We start from the raw sequence: 26,640 nt of genomic DNA on the forward strand, positions 1-26,640 counted from the left end.
TCAGACCAAAGCTGTAGAGACTCACAGCTTGGGTGAGTGGAGGATGGGATAAGGAGAGTCTGGGATTGGCCCCAAAATAGTTTTCTCTTCCCACACTGCATACTCTCGGTCTTTGTCTGATATGAAAGCCCTGCCCCAGATAAACCCCACACAATGCATACTTTGGTATTGGAGAAGAGATGTCGCACTTAGGCTGGAAAAAAAAAGGTTATTCATACTTTAAGGAGGCAGTCATTTAGACAGACACCTGCTCCAAAAATATAGGAAGAGATGGTATGAGTTATACTTATTGTAAATATTTGCTTAAAAATGCTTAATACCAGGATGTAAAGTGTATACATTATTTTTTAGTGCACAAACCTCTTATAATGGTTGTTTTGTGATGTATTTTTAATATTATTTCTGTCTTTTTTGTTATTTCTTTGCTGTTTTCATTGTTTAACCAGCTGAGATAATGTTATGAACCTGTTTGTGTATTTAACCCTCAAAGACCATAACAGCCACCACCAACTAAGAGCATCTGCTGATATAAAATATTTAATAACTTTTCAGCCATAAATCCTATCAATACATGTAAATAATTGAGGTAAATTGCAGTTTTTCATCTTTCCATGGTCATCAGATATGACCCATTTGGATGTTCAGAGGCTCCATAGGGAACATGGAAACACTAGTGGCTTTTCCATTGGACTTCTGCGCAAAACTTTACTGATATTTACTAAATGTCGAAAAAACAGAAGTGCGTAATGTCGGTTTGATCATTAAGTCACAAATGCAATGATTTGTTTATTTATTATCGCAAGATGACACGAGAAGTCATTCCATAAATATGGCAATGACCATAAATACCGTGCTGTATATTCCTTATTATTATATATTACCTCTCTATCCTGTACTAAAAAAATTATTCAGTTTCTTGGTGTGTCCACACATACCGCTCCATGTTTCTTTTAAAACTCTTCTTCGTCGCTTGTTATAAAGTCCGCCAACAACATTTTTTTACTCATGTGACTCTAATTGCAGAAAAAGGTCCGCAATTACAGTTTTGAGTGATATACCAGTTGCGCTATGCCCAAAAAAAACACCTCTTGCCAAAAACTTTAAATCGAAAAAATGAGTTTTTTCCATTAGGTAAATTTTTATGTGCAAGTTATATTTGTGCAATTTGAGGGTCAATGGAAAAGCGACTACTGTCATCTTATGCAACATTGATTCACCAGTAAAGCCCATGTAGTTTGATAAAGGACAGTGGGTGTAGAAATTTGGTTTTATATTCAGTTAATTAAATATTTTGCTGAAAAGATCACCTTTTTTTCAGTTTCCTTTATTCTGATGTAATAACCTTTAAATTTACTCTGAGCTTTTATGAACATCCACATGATCAGTTCATTAAATTTAGCAGAATAGGGGAATAAAATAATAAATGGTGATAAATCACTTAGCAAAGATTACATTTAGAAGGTTAATCTTACTTGCCCAGTCTATTGCATTTTGTTCCTTTGCTCATTGTTTTATAGATCCAGTGACTTTTGGACATTACACTCACAGAGTTGAGAGAAAAATTCTTATCAGTATTTGTCAGATTGTGAAAACTTGAATGTTTTATGATTGTAATGTGAATCACAGTTGTATTTGAATTGTAATTATGTGAACTACTCACACATATAACTTTTATTTTAGCTCAAAATATATAAAAGTTGAGGCTGTTTTTAAAATATAAGTGCAAGTGATTTGATGAAAACAATAAAAAGGCAATTCAATAGTCAACAAAATCTTAAGAATAACTAAATGAGTCACAAACATTGTCAATTTCCACTGTGAGTAGAGATGTTTTTTTGCCGTTCAATCCCTGTTTTTCACTTCTCTAATTTATTATCGGAGACAGAAGCTTGTGTCGAGTGCAGCCAATGTGAATAATTACCTATGACAGTGACAACAAAGAATCCCTTCTGATAATTTAGCCCAAAGCTAAGAATAATCACAACCATTCCTCCACTTTTGTGCTTCACTTTTATTGCTTCCTGTCAGCGCTGATGCCTTTGTCCATGGTAATGAGTTGTGTTTGGCTGGTATCGTTGGTGTTGTAATGGAAATTGGATCCCCGTGTTGTGATTGTGTGTCTCACAGTGTCACTCATTTACGAAATCAAAACACAACTGAAAGTGCAGCTGTTGAATTCCTCACTTCTCTAAAGTAAAGAAAGTTTGGCCTTTTAGAGCAAAAGATAGTAACTGCTCTTTTTATAGTCACAAAATTAAGAAATAGAAATGAACAGTAAATGAAGTTAATTTTAGTTGCTTGGACCATTTATTGGAGATTAATTGGTAAGAGCCTGGTAGTGTCATCAAGACAAACAAGGCTTCATTTTGCTGTTTTATCTCACTGAGCACATTGTAAAGACATTTATGAAAAGTAAAGAATTTCAGAAGATTTTGTCCCTGTACACTAATACATTTTTAGCTCTAAAAACATAGAGTCCACACCACTCCGGCACCCAATGTGAACCAATCAGGCACCACTATCAATCATTCCCTGATGTACTTGAACACCTTTCATGCGACCCTTTGTGGAAGAAAATAAGATACAACCTTTGTCATACAGCTGTTAATGGATACTGAATTACAGCTGTAGTTGTTCCATTAAAATATGCATTTTATCCTGATATTTGTGACCTCATTCACACAGGCAAGCTATTCTTTATGCACTTTGTGGTGCCGTGTCCGCCACTGTACCTCGTCACGTGGTTTGTGTGATATGTTATTTTGCCTGAACGTCAAAAGGAAAACACGTGATAATGCTGATGATGAACTGCACACGACTACAAAGTACTTATTTGAGCTTAAAGCTAACTATAGAGGTTTCACTGCTGTACTCTGTGCATTTACTGGCCTGTTTACCAGCTGTAATTACCTAAAATCTGCTATAAATTGGCATATATTTTCTACCTAAGTACTGAATAATTATTACCTCCACCAGGAGGTATTGTGATCACTTTGCTTTGTGTGCGTGCGGGTTTGTTTGTTAGCAAGATAACTCAAAAAATTATGGATGGATTTTCATGAAATTTTCAGGAAATGTTGATACCAGAGACACGAGCAACACACAAAAAAGATCATATTGCAGTTATTAAGACAGATATTGCAGTTGCATGTATTGTGATATGATTGCCATTTTAATGACAATAGTCATTTATTAATATCATTTTCACTGATAAAAATGATGATGTGGTTTTTGCTGTGGTTTGCACCAAACAAACATGTTTTCTTAGCTTTGGAGAATGTGGTTTGAAGCTGGAGCATCTCAATAAAACCTCAGCATTTCATTTAGGATGATATTTTTTGCATTTATCAAAAAGTCACAGCTCCTGATGATTTGTCCGAGCTGCAATTAAAATATATAAAACATAAAGTAGCAAGTATTAAAGAAAACATGTTAAGGAAAATACATAGATTTTTTTTTGTTTTTTTTATCATGGTAAAAATTGTGAAGACAGGAAAGCTTTGTGGATGCAGTTTGCATCAAAGTTATGTTTAAGATGACTTATCTGAAATATTAATTTGTTTGTTTAACCTGTTTTATTATATCTCTAACTATTTTAAGGTAGATTCAATAAACTATTCAGGTAATTCAGTAGATCATAAAACCTTACGAATGACTAAAGGAATCATTAATCTAAGTCTACCCCCATTGTCAAAGTCCACGTGAATAATTTAAGAGGGTTTCTGCCTCACAATCCCAAATCTGTTTCCCTTATCTCAGCGTTATTGTTGGAGACAGGAGCTTGTATTGAGGTCCGGCTGACGTGTATAATCACCTGCGACAGTGAACCCTTAGAGGCAGAATAAAAATCTACCCTGTCCTTTCTGTGGTTGAGAAAAAGGTCATGAAATGTAGTGAAAACAAACCCAGTGTAAAAATGTGAACTTGCTGCTTATTTTGGTTCAAGAAGCCGAAGCATGAGTTCAGAAGTTCAGTTTGTCTGGTGCACATTCCTTCTCTGATTGCATTAGTTTTACAGAAGCGGAAAAAAAGGCTCCTCTCCTCTCACTGTGTCGGTGTTTTCTCGACTCTCTCCAGACTCCAACAGCTCTGGTCTGGTCTTCAGTCGGCTTCTCTTTGTATAAGAAATTGTGTCTGTTTGTCTGTGTGTGTCAGATGACCTATTGGAATCATTGCGGTGCAGTGTGCCTGTTACCACGGTAACGCAGGCTTCTCAGTCTCTCTCCCTCTCTCTCTCTCTCTCATTCTCTCTCTCTTTTTGTGGCCCCTCCCCTTTTCATTTCCCCTCCACACCAGAGCGAGGTCATGTGACCGTGCTGACGTCAAGCTGGGGAGGCAGTGAGTTAGTTTGTGGGCTTTTAACAGACCTCCCGCTCAGACTGTAGGAGTCTCTGGGAGTGTGTCAGTCACCGCTAGCTCTGCCTCTGTCACTTACTCATACCGTCGCTCTTCTTCACCCCTCCTCCTCCTCTGTGCTTCCCCCTTTCACTCCAGCTCTCATCTCCACTTCTTTTATTCTCGCCTGTTGCTTCTTCGGCTTCTTCTGCTGCTGCTACAAACTTAGTCCAGAGAGAACGTGCTAGGTGATGGACTGCTGAACAGCTTGTTAAACTGAGGTAAGCTTCCTGCGTTTTCTCTTTGTGTGTATGCATTTTGTGGTTGCTTCCAGATGGCTGGACAGCAAGTTAAAGGCTGCATAAAGAAGAGCTTTCAGCTAATGTCTTTGCATTGCTAGAAATGTCACAGACCTGTGCGGTAGAGAAGTTGTCTTTTATCCCAGTTCTGTCTTTGTGTTCAGCTAAACTTTAGGGTCAAATAGTTGCAGAAATGAGGCTCACTGAGCGGGAGATCCCTGGTTTTTCAGGGTGTGATCTCTTAGCAAACACAGTCAGAGCTGTTTTCAAACCCCCACCAGGAAGTGAAGAGGGAGAAGAAAAGTGTGATCATTACGGGGGCTGAATGCGTTATGTGTGGTGTAGCTGGCAGTGATGGGCAGCTCCACATGGCTTTTCCTCCCAAAGCGTTGCTAATGTTAGAGGCAGTAGTGGGCTGCAGTCAGAGGCAGCGGGGGGGTTGAGTGTGCTCGGGGGGGTCGAACAGCTGCCACCTGCCCCGCTCAGAGGAGATGGGAAACCCTGAGAGGTATGCACTGCAAAAATGTAACACTTACACTCAGTTTGGCTCGTAAGATGTTGTTTTTCTGTGAGAAAATACTTCAAAACTGGAATTTTTCTTGACAAGCATCTAACTTGAGACCTCCACCCCCCCCATCCCCATCAGCATTGCACACCACCACCCCTCCTCCCTGCATGCCTCAAACAAAAGAACACCAGCCCACATTCAGCCAAAATAGGGTGGAAAGTCAAGAGACAGGGAAAATGTAGATAACGAGCAGTTTGGATCTCCTTTCAGCACTTTCTCCTTCTGTCCTCCTCCTTCTTCCATTAGAATTCGTCTACTATGAGACTTTATCTCTGTCTCGGTGCCTCCCTCCTCCTCTGACTTAATGAAGTGGAGACAAGCCAAGAGCATGTAACAGGTCTTTGTCACTGTATCTGAAGTACGCTGGTTGCAGATTATCTACTGACTCCAACTAATTAAATGTTCAGGACTGTGCAGAAGGCTGTGACACAAATTAGCATTTTGCAGCTGTGATTGGATTAGATTTATAATGTTTTTGGGGAAAGGTTGCAGTGACATGATACCTTACATGGTCTGATGGTCAATAAATATTTCTCCCAAGTGAGTAACGTACACACACTTATCAAGAAAATATACTGAAGACTTTTTGTTTTAGAGACACAGACATGAGTTCATAAGCATAAGAAGTATAACAAAAGACACTGTGAGGCCGAGCTGCGTTCTAAAACATTTGTCTTTTTCCAGTCTGTATTGACCATGTTAAGGAGTTCCAAATGTCCTGTAAACCAGAAGTGTCTTCCTGTTGTGAAATGAGCTGTACGAATACCACAAGGGGCCATTTTGAGAGTAATGCGATGTCTGTCTAAGCCTTTGTATTTGTGCATAAGCTCAGTGTCGTCTCATTTTATGTGTTTGTGCATTAAGCGTAAGTAAGTTGCTACTCATGACTGAAGAGACTGAACCACTGCCATTGCACATGCCTCCAACATACAACCGCTAACTTTATCTTCATCTGACATCCTGCAGTGGCGGATAGTCCTCTTTCTGTGTGTGTGTGTGTGTGTGTGTGTGTGTGTGTGTGTGTGTGTGTGTGTGTGTGTGTGTGTGTGTGTGTGTGTGCACTGATGTCACAAAGCAAAGCAGGTCATAGCTATAGATGATCATATATGACTTTGCAGCTAGGTGCAGCAATGTCATGCAGTGCAATTATTTGATGTCAGGAAGTGAATTATGAAAGCAGAGTGGGTTAAATCATCTGTACACTCAGCAGCGGTTTAATTTTGGATGGAAACTCAAGTGAAGAGTTACGATTTTTATCATCACCCCGCACTCGCTTAGCTTTTCATCTTCATGAGCACCACTGAGAGCCATATGTATGATAGTGTAGTGGTGATATTTGATACTATAAACTCTCTTTCATTTCACGCTAACAGCTGAGCACACATTAGAGCAGGGGTGATGGGATGGCTGAGCAGGGTGTTATGGTTACTATGGCGTTTGCTCATTTTGTTCTCCGGGATTCATTTAAGCAGAGCACACACCGGGTCAGCTCTGACTTTTTCCAGTTTCTCTCCCTGGAGGTGGCCTCGTCACCAGGTCATGTTCTCTGTCTAAAGATGACATAACTGCACACCTGCCACTGTGTGCTTTAACAGTGAAATATACTCAGTCAAATTAATTTCACTGGGATTTGAAGTGACATAACTGACAGAATAATTACATAATTGTGGTTGTTTCTTACAGACGTCTGCAGTTGTTTTCTACGTTTCATCTGCACCACTTGGGTGGAGCTGTATGTGGATGTGACTTTGTGCGTCTGTGGTTGCAGGTGTGTGAAAGTAGAGCAGCAGTTGCTTGCATCTTTGTTCTGGGAGTTGCATAGGTGTTGCCATACATATATGTGCTGCAGAATTAATCGAACCGCACTGTCAGTCTGTGCAAAAGGCTGCAGTTTAATAGTCCAGTGTGTGTTTGGAGATATTCTGGATTCAGTCACAAAATGCAAAATGGAAGTTTGATTTTTTATTTTATTTTTTTTTTACATTTTTATATTTTTATTTTGTGGTTTTTCCTTCATTATAAATCACCATATCGTCCACAATAATTGCAATATGACTATTTTACCAAACCCTGCAGGACTTTTGCTAAATGTCAGTTGGTTTTCAATAGTTACATAATAGTAAAAGGTATTTCAATTCCTCCCAATGTTTTCTTCTACAGAGCCCACACACTCTTAAGAGACGTCTGAGTGATGCATTTATGCCCACATCCGTTAAAAAAGACATGGAGAAAACAATTTTGCCGCTATACAAAAGCCTAACCCAGCATGCATGAAGCGAGGCTCTATAACATCCTGTTTTCTACTTAAGGGAGTCTCATGTAACACTGGTGGAAACTCACTTGAAGGCAGTTTATGTAACTGTTGATTTATGAGCAGACTCAGTGAGGGAGACAGAAACGGTGAGAGTTTGAATGAAGGAGAAAGTCAAAGATAAGAAAAGACAGACTTCGGGAGGTGGATAGATGTGTTTCCTCCCCGGATTCCACTCATTCTTTTTGTAAGGTGGTAAATAACAGTATGAAATGTTTTCTGAAGTAAGAAATCAGTCGACTGTTAATTCAAAATTTCTAACTTCCTCATAACTTTGCATCTGTCAAACTTTTTCGTAAACATCCAACATGGTTTGTGTGTTTGATAACGATAATTACAGGCAAAGGAAATGCCTCAATATGTGTCCCAGCTGTCAGTTTTCATTATATATTCACTAAAGTAGTTCATTTTCATTCTTTTCATCAAATTTACCCAAACTACAAATCTCACCTAAATCTAAAATGTGCTATTGCTCTTTATTTTCACACTTTACTAAAGAACCTCTGGCCATAACACATAACACACCCCTGAACAAAGAGTGGGAGTGCAGACCACTCCGGTGTCGCTGCAGTGGAATGGTTTTGACATGTTTCATCACTTTATCTGCACTCATAAAGGTCGGAACAGAAGGGAAAGGAAAGGTGCATTTTTGTTGTGCTTTATAGTTCAGAGTCACCAAACTACATGTAGAATTGGATGCACTTATCAGTTTTCTGCATTCATTGCATGTAGTGTGATATATGCAACTGTACCTGTTCACCTCACTATCAGCAAATACCAATAATAAGAAGGTTGAAACAAAAACAGAAGCTGTCCAAGCTCCTGCACAACGCCCCCACAGTACATTGTAAAACTTTGAGAAGCTTCGGTCACCTTACTTTAAAACACTGAACCATGAACCCTGGTTTTACCTCAGATTTAAGATGACTTATTTCTGTGTTTACTTGTTTTTATTTCACACTTAACAGGGATGGACAGTGTGACTATAAATAGATGTGAGCTTGAGTGTAAAATGTAGGCGCATGTGTGCGAATAAAAAGTATTACAAAACTCAGCCCACGCAGCCGCTAACAAAGTAGATAATACAAATGTCCTAAACCTACAAGGTGATACCCCGTGTTAGCAGAGACACAGTGAATAAATTGTCAGAGTGATGCTCTCATAGAAAAGTTTGTCCCATTATTTATTTGTAAGTCATCATCTGCTGCTGTATTTTCAGTTTATCAGGGTTTTTGCGGGTCATTAAATAGATTTTGTGAAAATGAAGGCCTTAAATGGCATTAAAAAGCATTACATTTGATGTTAAAAAATGAGGCATTAAAAAATTAAATACACTTAATTTATTTGATTATATAAACATTTAATAATTTTGATTGGAAGTATAGTGTGAGGATTGACAGGCGGAAACCTTTAATTGTCTATTGTTTACGGCCGATGCATGAAGTCATTAACAGAGGATGCTTGGAATGCAACGTGCTGTGGCAAAAAAGTGGAGGGAATATTAGCAAATGTCAGAAAAAAGGGAAAATGCAAGTTTCAGTAGAAGTGATTGGAAGAGAAACTATTCAGAACCTGGTTAATGCCTGTCGACAGTAAACCGTCATGTAGACTATATATAAAACTGTATATAAAACTGTTTCTGCAGTTGGACATGGGATTAAAAACCATTAAATTAGATTTTCTGATATCTGCAGAAACCCTGTTTATGATGAGAGTGTTGAGGATCAGTTCAGATTATACCAGGCTGCAAATATACAGAAGTAAAAATGTTGAGATTATTCTTTAAATGCACATACTTCTCTGGTGGTGTCCATGTAAAGTGTATTTATGGGAAATAACAAACCGCCGTGAGCGACGTGAAGTCGAGCAAACTGAAGCACAGTTTAACACAACACTTGTCTAAATGTGTTTGAACTGAGGCAATGCTGCAGACCCGTGATATCTGTTGTGTCTTAAGGGACTGAACAGACATTTTGGCATTTACAACTAAAAAGAGCTGCTTTATTATAGAAGCACTATTCATATTTTTATTGTGTTTACAACATTTAAGCCTTAAGGACCTGGAAGTATTTTTATGGCAACTTCCAAGTGAATGAAAAGTGAGTTTTCTCTACTTTTAACCTTAGAAAAGTGACTTTTAATTAATCAAAATATGTCATTGACTGAGCATAAAAACAAGTCCACAACCACAGTCATTTATTAAACTATGTGGGTTTTACAGTTGAATCAATGTTGCAGAAGATGACGGTGTTTTCATGTTCACTACGGAGCCTCTGAACGTCCACATGGGTCATATCTAATGAACATGAAAAGATGATAAACTGCATTTTACTTGAAGTATTTACATGTATTGATAGGATTAGTGATTCAACAAAAATGTTATATCAGAAGATGTTTTTGGTCTTAATAATTAAAGTAGAAATAATTGCATTATTTTAAAAATGCAGATAAAAGCAGCATTTTTTCTTGGATATGCATCCCTCTTTCTGATTATTCGATCCACTTTTGTCGCACCCTTAAAGTTCTTTATCCGCTCATATTTTTATCTTTTATGTGCATGTACTCCTTGGGAAAAAATTAAGTTTAAAGCTCTGTTTTATTTCACTGATCATACATATCCACCATGAGCTTGTCGTGCTTTGAAATTTTTTGCGGTTTGATGTAATTATTCTCAAATGAGGAGAAATCCGTTTTACAATGCCTGCAGGGGGAATGATGTGGCCTCCAGCGTGACTGTGGCCTGGGATCCATCAGAGACTCGAGGCAGAGGAAAAAGTCCATTTGGAATGATGCATTTACTGGACATTTGACAAACTGCAGTGTTTGGTCTTGGAAAGACAGGATTTCACAGTTGGGTTTATGCAGATAATGTGCAGAAGAGCAACATGGGTTCAGACATGAGGGATGGGAACTGATAAGAGTTCACTGATTCTGGTTCTATTGTTATCACTTATCAAATTGATTCCCTATTGATTCTCATTGGATTAGGGAGTAAACTATAGAACAAAGGCCTTTGTTTGCATTAACTCTTTCATGTCAAGTATGCACTAACATTTTTAATTCAGTTTGAACAAAATTAATTTAAGATTATACAGGTGTAGTTAAAGGTGTGTGAGCGACTCTGTTAATCTTCGAACAGCCTCTTATTTTTATTTTCATATAGACCAGGTGTTGTGCTGAGCCATTTGTTGTTGTAAAAATGTAATAAAATTTGATAAAGATAATTGGGGGGGGGGTGGATGAGGTGTGTGAGCGTTACCCGCTGCAGCCTCTGAGCCTCGTCATTAACAGTTTCGATAGAACCCGGAGGTGTTTAATGTTACCGGCTGCGATAGAGGATGCTTTGCCGTACATTTTGCTTCCAGAGTCACCGCCCCTTTCGCTAAGCAGCCAATTAAAGACAGTTTAATTGGATGCTGTTGTTAAATGTTTCTGTATGTTTGAAGTATTTCCTCCTTTGTCATAATGGAAGCTCTGCAACTCTTGTAAATGGCCCTAGTGTCGTCTTTACTGGTGAAATACAACCATACTTTAGAGACGTCTGAACCAAAATACAATGATGACGCATTTGACTTGATGAGATTACGAAAACAATAAGTGGAATTGTTAAGAAAGCAGATTAACGATTCCAAGGAATTAAGCTACTGGGAACCTGATTCTCATCCCCAGACATGGCACGATGAACTCAGTGTTTTGGTAGAAGATGGGAGTTGGTAATAAATTAGGTGTGGGGCCCAAAACAGCAACAGAATATAAATAACTTTACTCTCCATCTACTGGGAAAGGTCCAAGTGGAGCGAGGGCTTGTAGACGAACACATACTGGTGGTGGATTGGAGGGACAGCTGGCCATCTTTCAATAGGCTCCTTTATAAAGGGGTCAGAGGTCATTTAGTTGAAATCCAGACCCGGTGGGGCGCGCAATGCCCTGAGGGGTTCGCCTCCAGCCACAGGGTCTCACACAGGGCGACGCTCGCTGACACACACCGTTTTTAAAGAATTGCGTCGGCCCACATAGGCTCCCATGCATCAGCGAGGAGGAACTATGAGAAACAGATGTTCTATTTTTAGTCTCGGTCGAGTTCACACACTGTCATGTCAGCTTGGACACAGGACACAAAGACGCTGTGTTATTTTCTGAGCTGTTTCTGCAGTGTTTGTGTGCTGTCTAGTTAAGTCTAGAATAGAATAGAATAGAATAGAATAGAATATCTTTATTTTTATTTTATCAAGTGCAATGAAATTATAAATTCCATCCAATCCAAGTGTGTATTATATCCCGAACCTACTGTAAAAATACAAACTAAAGCAGCAAAAATAAATACTTAGAGAACAAGCAGAAACCATTCACTCACACACAAGCACACACTCTGTCATTGCACTAATCCATAAAAACATATTGCACCCAGGTAACTCCTCTGCAGCCACTTTTTACGCTTTAACACCGAGGAGATTGAGTTTATTAATTTCACTTTTTTACATTACTACTCACAGTTTCTCCTCATAAAATGTTTGAAAATCCCACATTATTGTGCAACAAATGGAGATAAAGTCCTCAATTTATTCTTTCTAGGGAGAGATTTTGGATTTATTCATTGTTTGCTTCCTCTGTGAGAGTAGTAGCTTTTTAAGCAGTATATGGCATTTATTTTTCACTTTGTTAAGCGAGCAGCCACAAAAGGAACTGTTGCAGGATGTTGCTGTCATGTTGCCAGCAGAACACTCACTCACTATTATCAACAATTCATTTGGCCGAAACTTAGAAATGCGCAGTATGATAATGATTTTAATGCTTTAGTGACTGTTATGTTTTACATTGCTGCTCATATGAAAAATGCCTGATGCAGTCTAGTTCAACAGGTTCAGGGTTCAGAGTGGGATGTGTTTTGGCATTTTCTCTTGCCAACAATGTGTGCAATGCAGCTTTTAATTGTTGCTGTTCATCTACAGTTATTTTCATGACAGTACTTTGCAGTATGTTGCAGTGCTATGCAGATATTTAGCATGAACCTTATTATTACTGACACCAGCTGACAAATTAAAAGTAAGATCAGAAAGAGGAGGAAAACATAGGTCACGGTAAGTGCTGTGTTTGTGGTTTAATCACATAAGAGCAGACTGTTGGCATAGTTGTGGTCTTTTAGCCTTTTATTTTGGCAATTGGCTATAAATGCTGCTTGTCATTTCCTAAATCTATTTGTAGTGAAAGATTGTTATGCGAGTTAAAGCTGAGAAAATGGCCCAGAAGAGCATATTCCTAAAAAATGGAGTAGATTGACGTCAGTATAGATAATTGCCTGATTTGAGAAACCATTTCATGGAGCTAAACTAACAGATTTTGGCCGAATTGGCTTTTTTTTTTTTTTGTCAAAACTCAGACTGGGAAACCTCCATGTTAGACCAACAGAGAACAAACATATAGATTTTGGACAGATGTTGATAGAAAAATGTCAACCTTTAATGCTTTTTCCTTCTCTATCCACCTTCTTTTTTGTCACTTATCTACAAAAACTCACGACAACACCAGTGGTCGACTCCAGCTACAAGTTCATCTGTAATATTGGCCTATACCGAGATTATAACAGAGCATTTGAGACAACATGGTGAATGATGAGTTGTGGTTAAAAGGATTTGGATATTCATGAGAAATTCATGTCCAATTACCGCTGACATTTTGAACTGAGCTGATTTTCTACCTTTCACGAGGAGCACACAAGCATCGCTCATCCTCAGTGGAACATATTCAATTATTCACAATCATATGTGACTTATTTCCCAAAGGGGCACTGCAAATGACAGCGATGCAGCTTGGAAGTGATGCTTCTCAGATTCACAGCTACTTAGAATTCCTCTGTGCTCCCTGAGATCCTTGGCAGTCAGGATGCGTGTCTTCCTGAGGTGTGTTTGTGAGGCAAAGGGGAAGAGCCTTATCACCGAATTGTCACTAAAAATCATTGGAATCCAATATTGACTTGCTGCTGTGCATTTGTTGTGAGCTGCTAGAAATGAAGATGCTATTGCGGTGAGGGTACAGTTCCTCCTGCTTATGTGTAGCTTGTATTTTGTTGTGGCAGCTGCTGGCAGTACACAGAGATACACCCACACAGATTAGTGTTTCACTGATGGTGGTTATGAATGTCTTCTGCCTGATATGACAAGGATGTGTAAGGCTTACCTTGATTGTTTTATGGTGCTGTCATCCACTGTTAACTGTAGACAGTAACAAGACCACCCCTCGGTTATTCTGCAGCGACAGCCAAAACAGCATATTGTGTATGGATAGTCCAAATTATTCAATTTTCAGATGAAGATAATGGAATAAAATGATATTATCTGGATTTTTTTCTACATTCTTTGGACATCTGTCACAGAATATGCTTTCTAGTTCAGGTTTTTTGTACAGCCAGCTATATATGTTCCAGACAATCCATGTATCCAATAGTTTGTGAGGCTGAAATAAAAAACAAAGAGGAAACCACATGAATAACTTATTCAGAATCATGCTGCAGACACTCCAAGAATTATAGAAACTCAACTACATACCGTGGATAGATGAGAAAATGCAAAAAAAATTAAACCATTACTTAATATACTTAAAAATAAATACAAGCAAGAAATATTCTAACATACAGAAGATATTTAGGAACAAATATACATACCTAAATTAATGCACATTGGAAAATTTTCAGTCAGAATACACAGGTGCAAGGAGATACACACAAACAGGAAAAGCTATAATTTCCTGGTTGACAACAAGACAACAAATAGAAACCTGAAAAAATCATATTTAAATGCATAAAAGCAAAACAGCACAAGTTATTCACACCTACAGTTGTTTATTTCCTGTATTCTTGTCGACAGCTTAGAAGGAATATTGTCTTTTTTAGAATTAGGGCAAAACCAGAATATGTTAGTGTAAATGTAGTCATTGAGTATTAATATTAAGGCTGGCCATGTTTCTTTTTCACTGGGACCCTGAGGTTTTTCCAGTAATCATCAGCAAAAACTTGATTCTTCACTGGGGGCTTGAAAGAAATTATTAATATTGTAGGAAATAATGAAGTAGAAAATTCTGTGTCACAGCTCTAACAGTCAAACATCAATTTACATAACACACAACATGATAAAGTGAACGTGAAGATCAGAAATGAGGACGTAGAACAACATAACATGGCAAAATGAGGATTCAGTTTCCATAAGTTGTTGGTACATAAGCACCTGAACACTGTCAAAATGTGTTGTGAGCTCAACATCAGGACTTAACAACAGCTTTGAAGCTTTTTACGCAAACTTCTGCAGTCTGTTAAAGTGAACAAATTTAACACATTTAGTGATGACATACTATAAATAATCACTATAAACATATTTGGTTATTTATGCACAGTGACATTAATGACCCACAATGCTGACACAGTGAAACCGTTACACAGTTATTTAAAGGTGCCCAACTGAACATGACCTTTCATCTTAACACAGATGGGTTGTGGGTAGCTCGACGCACCACTTTTTTGTTATACTTAAAGGTAAGATGAGGTAGATTGTCTAACGTGAACCTTTGCATGATTTCTTTATTACTCACTGCTGTTTAATCTCATGTAGTCGCATTAGTGTGAAGTGGCACCATTCACGCTATGGTGTTGTTACTTTAGTTATGATAAATCTTGAAAATATTCTTGATTTATTGGCAGCTGATTTAATGTAGATTTATCATAAGTCGTTTTTCCATTGGACATCTGTGCAAAATTTTACCAATATTTACTAAATGTTGAAAAAACAGAAGTGCGTAATGTCGGTGTTTCCATTCAATCACAAATGCGATGATTTGTTCATTTATCATTGCGAGATGACACGAGAAGTCATTCTATAAACATGGCGACAAATGTAAATATGGTGTTGATTTACAGATGTATTCGTTACTATTATATATTACCCCTCTATCTCGTACTAAATTAAAAAATGATTGGGTTTCCTGGTGTGTCCACACATACTGCTACATGTTTCTTCTTCTTGTTGTAACATACGTCAACATCCATTTTTTAAATTCACCTGACTCCAGTTGCGACAAAAGGCCTTTCCATTGCGGTTTTGCGGGATATACCATTTGCGCTATGCCCGAAGCGCAAAAACTTTCAATCGAAAAATGAGACTTTTGGCGAAATTGTCGTTTTCCATTAGGTAAATTTTTATGCACAAGTTATATTTGCGCAATTTGAGGGTCAATGGAAAAGCGACTATAGAGGTGTTTATTGATGGGAGCTATATGAGACTACATTTCCCATGATCCCTTGCTTCTCCCATCATTTCTGGGGTGTCCATGGCTGAGATGGTAGAGCCAATAACAGAAGGGTTAGCGGTTCGAATCCCGCTCTGTCCATGTGCTGTTGTGTCCTTGGGCAAGACGCTTTACCCTCCTTGCCTCCAGTGCTGCTACTCACACTGGTGTATGAATGTGTATAAATGTTTGGTGGTAGGTGCAGATTGGCAGCCACGCCTCTGTCAGTCTGCCCCAGAGCAGCTGTGGCTACAAATGTAGTTTACCACCACCAGGGGGAGAACGTGACAGTGACTGAATAATGGATCCTCTGTACGTGCTTTGAGTATGCATTCATAGAAAAGCCCTATATAGATCTAATCCATTATTATTTTTGCTAAACGAGACGGCCATTGATGCTGGTAATTAGCGAATGTGCTACGATAAGAAGCCACAATTTATGTTGTTCTTCATATTTTGCATACTCACTTTGAAATTGAGATAAAGAATTTTCATTTTCCCTATTCTGACATCCTGAGAGTGGATTTCTTACAAATGGATTATCCCTAAAACTGTCCAGTCTGTGCGATTCCTCTAGTTGGAACACAGGTGACACGTGAAGGACCTGTTCTCCACACCAGGTTTTAACTCCCACAGGAAAGTCCCTGTGGTGGGAAAGGCTGTAAACGACTGAGAGGAGGTGAAAACCCGGGACTCCCCTTTGAGTCCGGGTGAGGCTTTGAACACAGAGCTACAACTACATCTGCAGCCATTTAAAGAAAGTCCTGTTGCCTTGGTGACTTGAAATATGTTTTATATTGTATTTAGTTTCTTGGCTGAACGTCCTTGAGGCGTATTTTGTGTTTTGTCACTAAAAACACACCTCAGAGGACTGTGTGCAGTTTTGGTTAATGATTGGAAACACAGTAACCTCCATCTGCACTGAGGGTTTTATTTGCGCCAATTAATTTTACCAGGTGGTAACCTTGTACTTTTTATGGTTGTTCTGTCTTTTTTTCTCTCAATAAAAGCCAGAGAAAGAGAAAAGGTTGTTTTATGTGTAGGATTGACTCATTAATGGATCACATGTTGCAGTTATTTCATGCAGCTTTGGCCAGAGGCGGACAGTTTATATTTTTTAAAAGAATGCTCCCAGTAGAATTTTCCAAATGTTTTATCAAAGCAGACTTATTTATGAGGTCACATACCAGCTGTAGCAGGATTTAAAAGCAACAGTAATGTGAAGGTCATTCATTGATCTAATTTGGCACGTTACGCAAATTGGAATTCCCTTTGAATCCAGTGGAAAATACATGAAAAAAGAAAAAAAAAAAGTAGCTCAGTAATAATCACAATGACCCTGTTAACATGCATACTAAAACTCTGATCATTATCTGTTTTCTGGGGTCATCAGATTATTCAAGTAATTATATAAACCGCATAATCTGATATGCTTTATCAGATAACAGCAGTAATCTGATAATGAGAAACCAGACTAACACACTTGGATTTCTCCCCAATACTCCCATGTGGACCTGTTATTCTGATTTATTTCATTCTTTTACACCTGCACATGTGTAAAAAAATAAATAAATAAATAAAAGGAAGAAATAATAGAAAACAGAAGTGATGTAGTTAAAAGTGAGTGTAAGGCAATAGGAAATGAGTCTACCATCACTACGTACATACATACTGAGAAAGAATTCTGAAAATGGACTTAAACGTCACATTTCTGAAGTGCATAAACACATCAGAACCAGTTATTACAATTATGTGATTTCTCCCACTTACCCGATTTTTAGCATCATATAAATGGGCTCACATCTTCAAACGGTGGGAAATCAGTATAAATGTTTCTGCTGTTGTGCAAATGGCTGCTTTTGCCTCATTTCTTTGCTTCTCTCATTCTTCTTTTCTTAATTACTTTGTTTTTACACAAGTAGCTGTTATTTTAGCTGTAATCACTCTACATGTTTACATGAGCTGTGGATTTTCATTAAAACAGCCACTTCAATCTCACGGAAGAAACAGGCAAAACAATCAAATCTTTGGCTAATTACAGGATTCTCACATTCAACGTTCAGATGTTGATACAGTTGAAGACCTTTTTTCCAGTGTTTTCTCTGTTCATCACATCCCAGTGGCCCCGGTTCATGCTGACCCATGACCTCTCATGTGATGTCATTTCCGCTCTGTTTGTTATTTTCCGTGATGCTATATCCTGTTTCTATATTTTTCTTTGACCACAGGAAGCAGTGAGATCTTTGTTGCCTCCCCGGGGGCATTCTTCAATCAGATCCATCTCCAGGCTCAGACTCTGCCACTCTTTCCTTCTTCTGCTCTGGCTCTTATGTTTACATCACATAATCTGCACAACCTCCTCCTTTTTAACCATGTTCTTTAAACATCTCTTATCAACTGTAGCCGCTTTGCCATTAGATTTGGCGCATTTTGTAATCGTCCCGCTTCATTCTTTTCTTTCAAGTGTGAATGGAAATGTGTATTCAACTGCTGTGATTGAATGGGAAGATGAAGTTTTTTAATCATTGTCTCCAGTTTTATGGAAAATTATGAGAGAAGCAGCTTTAATTTATCTACAGTTTTCTGCCTCACCACCTCAGACAACTATCTGCTTTTCTTTCTCTGGTCTATGTTCAGTGTAGTGAACATAATACCAAACTACACACAGGGTGCTGATGCAGGTAATTTCATTTCATTTATTTATTCACATATCTATTAAAAGAACCAAGTGTAAAACATTACATTTTACATTTACATTATGTGAAATGAGATGCTGAAGAGCTTTTTGAGAGGGGCCCAGGCACAAAGAATAAATAACACGTGTAACAATAATGCAACACATTTTACAGTAAGACAAACCCAAAAATCCCCACCCTTTTCAACCACCCACACTCTCACACAGTTCACAGTTCAGGTTTACAGGTCTTGAAAGTCTTAGAAAGTATGGAATTTTGTGTGAAAGTCTTAATAAAGTATGGAAAAAGTTTATCTCTTAGTACAATTTTAGAGTATGCTCAAAGGCGCATAATCTTGTAAGATAAGAAATACACGAGGAGAGCGTGTAAATTACGATATGATTTCACTAGCCGGTTGTTACTGGAATGATTCTAGTGAAAATTGCTTGCGTGATATCTTTGCACTTTTGTGATGTTCATGTTTTGAAAACATTTCTGTCAGTAAAACATAATTTACTGCAAATTATGCATTCATTCATTCATACATACATTTATTAAAATGAACTTTTCTGCTACACACAACAGGTACAACCTCAACCAAAAGTAGGCACGCATGTCAAAAGGTACATAAAGTCAAGGTCTGGGGAAAAAAATAGCAGTTTTGAAAAGCTCTAGAAAAAGTCTGGAATTTTTGTTTGGATAAAGAGCAATCACCCTGCACACAGTGACACATTTTGTTTTTGGTTTTTTATCTTTAAACAGGCCAATTAAAAGACTGATGTCAGCTCTGACTCTATTTAAGATTAAACAATTAGATTGAGACATTATCACAATGCACTGATTAATTAGATTTTTTGAGATGTACCAAGAAATCTGTCCAGGGTATTATAGCACATCCTGTTAAAATAAACAGTAAATCATTTTTTTCACAATCTGCATCAGTTTACTCTGTCACATACAATAGACATGCAGGTATATATGAGACAACTGCTTTTCATTTAATCACTTTTTCAGGAAGACTGAAGATTTGCCCTGAACACCTGGAAAGTAGAGCTGGAAATCAGGTCATGAAACGTAATCTTTTTTTTTTTTTTTTTTTTTTTTTTTTTCAATGTTATGCACGATTTATGATTTTAGTTTCTACTTTCTGGCTACATGAAGAGAAGAAATAACATTATTCAGAAACGCTGTTTCTTTACTAACACTGTATGTAAGAAACAGCTGGAGAAACATTCGCAATTTATGTATGACAAGAAGTAGACAGGTTGTACTTTGGATTCTTTTTTTTTTTTTTTTTTTTCAATTTTGAGCAGATTTTTCAAGGCAAGACCTTGAGTAACATCCAGGCTGCACTTTGAATATGAGGAATCACTAATCTCAGTTACGCAATTCAGGGATTTTTGTCTCAGCCCAACCCAAACTGACAGACTCAATAAAAAGAAATACTAATGAAAATTTCCAAACTATAGCATCTCTGGTCCATAGACAACACAAGCTGGTTTTATCTGGTTTCATCCTAATGTATGCTGATTTTTGCACATTTGCCCAGTGCCAGTAAACAGCTTAGCACAAATGCTAAAGATGTTACATAATTAACATTTTCTAACATGGATGATGTGTAGCTGCAGTTGTGTGTCCTCAGATCGCACAGTGTGGTTTCCCGCGTAGATGAAATTACATAACCCCTAAGTTGATTATGAAATTGACTTGAGGAAGTGTGTCATCTTGTGCTTTTCTCCAGTTCACTCTCTTTCTCCTGAATCAATAGGCGCCATGTGTAGTTGCCTCCGTCTCCTCCTCTCAGGGCTGTTGCCATAGTAACCTAATGAAGGCTAAGGAGGCCATTTAAAAGTATATAGGGTGAAAGTAACGCCCGTGGGCAGCACCGAGCTAATGGGGAAGCTACCCCAATCAGGCTGATGAGAGTGGAAACGCCGTACATTTGCTGTTTCAGGTTTGGTTTGATGTTTCAAGAAAATAGGCAGCTCAAGTGCAGTGTTATTCCAAAAGAAAAGTGCACAATCAAGAAGTCAAATGCCACCAAAGATGGTCTCGGTCTGAGTAGTGTGAACTTATGTGGCCTCTGTTTGGGTCAACTTGGACGTCAGCCAGCATCCATCTGTGTTTTTTTACCTCACATCCCAGGGCAAAGTGTTTTCAGTAAGGTTTTTAGTTACATATTTCTGCTTGTACACCCCATCTTTACAAGAAAGGCACATTTTAGGCTATTTAGGATGAAGAATGTGTAGAATAAGCGGAGAAACTCTTTGCTTTTTCCTCCTTTTCTTTGTGAAGGTACATTTTAGACTGTTTATGGGGTTAAAAATGTAGTATAAAGTTTCGGTTTTCTCTCTTTTCTTTACACTGATAGCAAATGTCAGATTATTTATGCAGTAAAGATGTGGAATAAGGGGAGAAATATTCATCTTTTTCTCCTGTCTTTTAACTTTTTTAACTGAACCATTTTCTTTTTTCCCCAATTTTGTAAAGGAATATTTCAGTCTGTTTAAGGGTTAAATATGTAAAATATGTGGAGAAATTTGTAGTTTTTTTCTATTCTTCATTATAGTAAAGGCACATTTTCAGCCATTTTATGGCTTAAAATATAGCATAAAATATAGTATAAGAGGAGAAATCTACTTTTTTTTCTGTTTTCTTTTTAGCAAAGGCATATTTCAGGCTGTTTATGGGTTAAAGATGTAACATAAGGGGAGAAATGTTCGTCTCTTTAAAGACCACATGGTTTTGGGTTAAAAAATTAGAGCTATGTTGAACATTCTATCAAAATAGCTGAGTCTTTCTGGGAAAAGTTTCTCTAAAACAAGATGTTTATATTATATCAGTGGTAAAATAGTTGAAAAACAGCCTGATGGATGAAATGTCCTGAAACGTCCTGTTTTACCCAGTGGGACAGGAAAAGACAGAACAGAGGTGTGTCTGTCCGGGCAGAGCACAATGTAAGCCGCCACAGTCATCATCCATTCATCAGCATTTTCTTTCTTATTTTAATCACTAATTCTGTGTGAGCATGTCTTTGTGTTATTCTTCTTGTCTCGTACCCCCTGTCCAACCTCTGTTGTTCCTGCTGTCCATTGTTCTGGAAACTACAACCTTCTGCTGAGAAAAGTGTACAGATGTTACCAAAAAGGAAAAAACCTTCCCTCTCTGTGTCTGTGGAAACGTTCTTTGTGTGTCCACAAACCAGAACTAGTCCTTTGTGGCCCTTTGTGGTCACTCATGGCAGCTGCTTTATGTGGTCAGCACTTGACTCCACTTTAGATTTCCATTGTGAATTTAGCTTCTCCGCCTGGGTTTCCATTAGAAGGGTTTGCAGTAAATGGAGGAACTAAATCTAATAATCCAGTGGCATCGCTGTCTTTGCTTGTGGGAGTAAATGTTGAGCGGTCAAAGGGTCAGGATGTGACACTGGTCTGAGCCTGATGTTGAGTTGTTTGGTCCAATATGCTGCATGGTTGCTTATCTGATGTGCTCTAATGTTACAAAGAGACGTTGAACTATTAAAACATATTAAGCATTACAACAATGTTGTAGCACAGATGCTAAATCTGATTGTACTCTGTTAAAACAGATGATGTGGTCAAAATCTAGGTCTAAGGTTTCATTAGGCTGTAGCATGCATTTTAATAAATGTATGCAATGCTAGTTTTTTTTTTTTTTGATAAATACAGTTGTGGAAAAAATTATTACACCATCAAAAGTCATCATAAACAATGGTTATGCAATCAAGTACTAACTCCTGTGTGTGTCATGTGACTAAAACAGACAGAAAAGAAAACATGGAATGCCCGAAAGCACTGTTTTTGTCAGTACAGTGCCATAGATTTTGATGTAAGAACCAAAGTGATTTTGGTTATTATCAAGAAAACCATGAGAAATGGCGAGGTATCAGCTCTAAAATTAAACTCTTATGAGCTATTTTTGTTGTTATCATTATATTTGTCCGAACAAATGTACCTTTAGTTGTACCAGGCATTAAAATGACCAAGAAATTGAAAAGAAAACAAGGGGTGGTCTAATAATTTTCCGCGACTGTAACATTGTTTCTCCTGAACAAACTGATGGTTGTCAAAGAAAGTAGAGTTTTCATGCATTTTTTATGTCTTCATATCTTCAGAAAATCATCCGATATTGTGATTACAAAGAGAGTCATGGCTTTAGTGCTCATTTTTGCATTTAATTCTCAGACAAAAATTTAGGGAAAAAAAAGAGGTGATTTTTACCTGCATCTGTACCACATAAACATCTTAATTCATGGCCTCTGTGTTTCACCTGTTGGGGCATATTTTACATAGGCTGAAGTCCTTGGTTCTTTTCTGATGTTCAGCCATTTGTTCTGTTCCTTCTTAATCTACCAAATAAAGGAGAAACACTTCAAAATAGACCTTAAAATATAAAACCTGGCCCAAATCTGATCTTAACACTCATATGTGATTCAATATGTGGTCCTGAATCATGTGCAGATCTGATCTTTTCCATGTGACCTCAGTGTGAAGATGCAGATCTCAATTTATGCAACTTTTACGTCACTTTAAATAGAGATTCACCATAGCTTTATGCTGTAAAGAGTCCATCACATGCTGTAATGTTGTTAAGATGCACCATGAATGACCGCAGCAGGGAAATTAATCCAAAATATTACATACATCATGTATAAACACTGATGAGAACCCTTTTACTGCGGAGTAAATACTGATAATACTTACATATATTATATTAAAAGTAGGGCTGGGCGATATGGAAAAAATCATGTAACGATAATTTTTTTTCATATCAGACGATATCGATATGTATCACGATCTTAATGTCTTAAATTAAGGTTAAATTTTCCGTTACTCATAAGTTAGTTGTGAAGACATCAGAGAGTGAAAGAAATACATACGTCGCGGTACATATGGAGAAGTCCATCTGTCCACTCTTAGAATTACACCCCACCCCACTCCCGCTGTTATGTATTATTCTCCCCGCTTTATTCATCTCCCCTCAACCCGTCATGTTAAGATTTATTGACCCCCATCTTATAAGCCTCTTAAGTTTCAGTTATACAGCCATATGGTTTGCGTGTATTAGTATTGCTGTAGGCACAGACCGAATAAATTCTGTCGAAATTGTTTCAAACATGTCTCATATTTCTATCGAGGAAAAGTTATATCGCGACATATATCTTTATCGTTTTATCACCCAGCCCTAATTAAAAGTAAAGTTTTAAATGATGAACCTCTAAACACTTCTATCTCCTCCTCTTATCTCTTAAAGATAATGTGAACAGACAAGTAAAAAAAAAGCAGGTCTGAGCAGTGAATCAGCATCAGGGATTACAGCAGGCAGTGTAAACGTAGCCTATCCATCATGTTGGCTGTTACTTTTCTAGAATGTCACTGTGAACATATTAGTATGTATTAGTGTGTAGCTTAAAGCACCCATGGTACTGATGCACCATACTAATGCATGAAGCCACACAGTGCTGTTTCTGAAGTCTTTCTGCTCTTTTCTTCGGTCAGTTATTGTCTGAGTTGCAGTTGTCGTCGGTGTAATGATCATAGACTTGATTTTCTCTCAAGGATTAAATCTGTGTTTCTCATAATTACAGCCACATTTTCTCACAAAGATGATTTTGTTTCAATGGTGTGAAACAGCAGTTTTCTGTTGTGACACAAAAAAAATAAGGCAATTTTACAGAGACTATGTGAAAGGCTGCTGGAGATCAACTCGCTGTTGGAGATTAAAATGTATTAGCGTACAAGTGGTGCACATAACATTCAATCTTGCAGGATGACTCAGATAAGGGATACAAGCCTGATCTCACATTGGACCAGTATACGACTCAGTTATTATTACTCTGTGCCGCCCTGTTTCATATCTCAGATTTTTATTGCCTTTCTGTTGATCACAGTTGTCTACTCGCTACTCACCTCACATACCTTCACCCACACATCCATCCAACACCTCCACATGCATACATCCCCCCATAGACGCCGACAAGACCGATCTGAGCGTGAGCGTGTGCGTGTGCGTGTGCGTGTACGTGCGTGCGCACTCAGCCAGAAAGCTCATCAATGGCTGTGAGGTTTTGCTGAATGTTACTATGGTAACTGCAGTAAAAGTGCTGCATGAGAGAGTGAATTGGTCATGTGTAGGATTAAATAAGACAGGAGGATGAAGCGTATGGAAATAAGGAGCAGGAGAGGTGGAAGAGAAAGGAGAGTTTATGAATGGGATGAAAAAAAAGAAGGAGGGTTAATGATTTGGAGAGATTTTTTTATGAGCATTCTGGAAAAAAAAGATCAGATATTGTGATTACAAAGTGAGTCATGGCTGTAATGGCCATTTTTACATGTAATTCTCACTGGAAAAAGGTGTGATTGAAGATGTGATTTTTACCTACATCAGTACGCTGTAGTCATATTCCCTTACAGTTGGAGAATAAGATTAACTCTATGCTGGTTCAGAATAAGGTGGATGTGCAGGGGTGCCACACCTTTAAGTCAACATTAGAATTATTAGGTAAAAACAAGCTGTTTACTGACAAAGTAAATCTAACATTTTTAAGCGTTTCCTGTAAAAAAAAAAAAAAAAAAAAAAAATCATTTAAAAAATCACTCTTTACCATATAGAAAGGGGCATCAAAATCAAAGGTGTCAGTAGTGTAGTGGTTAGCACTTCCGCCGCGTTCGATTTCCAGTTGGACAAGGGCCTAAAAAACAGGTTAATTATAGTAGTAGTAATTGTAGATTAGGCCTAATTCTCCTGTCATTGCCCTTGACAGTGGTACTGATGATACCTAGCAACTTCAATAATAGCTTACTGCTACTAATGTGCCAATGCTAAAGCTACGTGTGTAGTAGGATGGGTAAAATGCAGAAACAGGGATAAAGATTTTTATTGTACACACACTTTATAATAAACTGAGTGTAAAAAAAATCTAAGTTTGAACTCCATCCATTTTGCAGCTGAGCATGGCTACTGATCTCCCATTTTCTATTCATAGTTTCTTGTAAATATGTTTTTTTATTGCAGTGTTTTTCATTTCCTAATAAAGAGCAACAGATACTAATTCTCAGACTGCAAAAGCTATCCATTCAGCTGGACTGTTCCTGTTTTAATGGGTACTTTTACTTGACTAATCCATGTCAAACAAACCATGCCAGAACCTGCACTGAATCACCCAAATCACCTCTGAATAATGTCGGAGGTGAACTTACAAACAACAAATTTTACTCACCGTCCAGTAAAATGTGATGCTTCAGTTGAATGAGATTCTTTTGTTCACCTGTTAAATACCACATGTTGCTTTTCATCAGAATATGAAAAACATTAAAATAAAAGTCAGTGTTAAAGTGAAACTGGAAGTTAGAGTTGGAAAACAGATAATGGTTCACATTTTGACTCCACTTCTCCACAAAAGTAACTGTAAATTGTGCAGGTTTTCATAAGTGGCACCTATGATACATACCCTCTAAATGATGAGTGTTGCATAATTTCCTGACTGCAGTTTTCTTGATATTTGGGATTTTAAGACAGAAGCATTTGTTGGAGGTCTTGAAAATTTAGAATTTGACCCTTTCCATCCATTTTAACTCTGTCGGATCAGTGCATTAGCTCTTTCATACATGTTTTCAAAACCCTAACATCATCACAGTCTTCACAGAGGCCTTGTGTTTTACGTAGAAATCATAGAAGTGACTGAAAAATACGTGCATTTAACTGATGTTTTTGTGTGTGCATGTATGTTTGTGTGAACTGTTGAGGTTGTGAGAATTTGAATGTGAATCTGAGCCATGAAACCGGTTCTGTTCAGGCTCCATTTGAATCTGAATCACCATCTGCTTCTACCGTCACGCTTCATTTCGATGATAATCTATTTGGAGTTTGATTCGACGCAGCTTCCAAATGTTTCTGCAGAAAAGAAATGTGTGTTTATGAGAGAGTCCTGCGTTACTTCATCTGACGTAACTGCCGATTATATTACGTGTCCAGATTGTTCGTACACTTCCTAAACTTGTTGAAAGGGGGGTTGAAGCACGAAACCGCAGATCACGAAGAGGCTCAGCATTATAAGCAGGAAGTCTCATGCATTAGTGGTTTCCACTGTGCTAAATACTGTCTGACACACAGAAAGCCCACACACGTATTGAAGTATATGCAAAAGAAATTCAGATGCGT

The 26,640-nt window shown here is 37.9% G+C and overlaps 1 protein-coding gene across 2 annotated transcripts in view; it reads left to right on the plus strand.

The window, feature by feature from the left end:
* ncalda (neurocalcin delta a) overlaps positions 1-26,640 on the plus strand; it is a 112,467-nt gene that overhangs the window by 54,202 nt on the left and 31,625 nt on the right. Inside the window, exon 1 of one of the 2 annotated variants that reach the window (XM_030157227.1) lies at positions 4,365-4,616. The exons of the other annotated variant lie outside the window; for it this stretch is intronic. The gene's annotated coding sequence lies outside the window, so the exon portion shown is untranslated. Of the gene's footprint in view, positions 1-4,364; positions 4,617-26,640 lie in introns of those variants that run through there. 2 annotated transcript variants of the gene reach the window in all.

This window comes from Sphaeramia orbicularis, chromosome 16 (assembly GCF_902148855.1).
Source record: "Sphaeramia orbicularis chromosome 16, fSphaOr1.1, whole genome shotgun sequence".
Taxonomy (NCBI): domain Eukaryota; kingdom Metazoa; phylum Chordata; class Actinopteri; order Kurtiformes; family Apogonidae; genus Sphaeramia; species Sphaeramia orbicularis.